Source organism: Diaphorina citri, unplaced genomic scaffold (assembly GCF_000475195.1).
Source record: "Diaphorina citri unplaced genomic scaffold, Diaci psyllid genome assembly version 1.1 scaffold286, whole genome shotgun sequence".
In the NCBI taxonomy this organism is placed as follows: Eukaryota; Metazoa; Arthropoda; class Insecta; order Hemiptera; family Psyllidae; genus Diaphorina; species Diaphorina citri.
This window is the reverse complement of record NW_007377722.1, coordinates 122,691-123,605: the sequence shown is the minus strand read 5'-3', so window position 1 is coordinate 123,605 and position 915 is coordinate 122,691. Positions and strand designations below refer to the sequence as shown.

Genomic DNA, 915 nt, shown 5'->3' with positions numbered 1-915 from the left:
CCGCTATCAATACTGGACCTTAAACCAGTAATGATTCATCCCGCTATCAAAACGGGACCTTAAACCAGTAATGATTAATCCCGCTATCAAAACGGGACCTTAAATTAGTAATGATTCATCCCGCTATCAAAACTGGACCTTAAATCCGTTGAGTTCTGAATTGTGGACGTTATGACATTCATTGGCTGCTATTCTAAAAAAAGGTTCCAAGTTTGACAGTTCTATGCAAATATGTATTTTTTGTAAATTAATGTAATATTTTTATGCACATATTAATACGCTGCTTGGCGTGTGAATGAATAGAATAAATACCTACCTCTATGTACGTACGTAGTTTTTATCTTCTTCGTTTTAGAATTTAGAGAATATGATAGTTGATCAAGCATGCCGGGAGGCGCGCGAACGTCAAGAGTTCGAAGCGCCGCTCCACTCGCCGCCCGGCCTATATCAACACGAAATAGAGTTTTGTGTTTTTTCAGCTAGAGGGAACTGTAACAACGGAGGTCTTATCATCCCGAAAACGAAGAGAGAATTGGGACAGGGTAGGGGAGAGCCAGCCATTCCAAGAACAAACCTTATCTGTGTTGATAATTCAGGATAATGTTCGCTGCAGGCGGAAATCGAACAATCGACCTATCGCTCACAAGGCAAGCGTTCTACCCTTCAAGCTAGACTGGCAGGTTTCGATTCGCGTCACGTCAGAAATATTACGGTCGATTTGAAAAAAAAAGCTAACAAGCACACCTTTTTTTCCCATTTCAGTAGCCTTGGAATTTCTGAGCACCGTGTGAAAAGTTCTTCTTTTTGCGTACCGAAAATTCAATTTCACCTCCGCTATTGAAACCAACACCTCCCAGGTGAGTAACCAACACACCTCCAAAGTAAAGATGGAGAACATGGAGGAGATTCTACTCG

At 41.5% G+C, this 915-nt stretch overlaps 1 protein-coding gene across 1 annotated transcript in view; it reads left to right on the top strand.

Moving 5' to 3' along the window:
• LOC103507081 (mediator of RNA polymerase II transcription subunit 6) overlaps nt 1-915 on the top strand; it is an 11,240-nt gene that overhangs the window by 3,017 nt on the left and 7,308 nt on the right. The gene's annotated exons all lie outside the window — the stretch shown is intronic.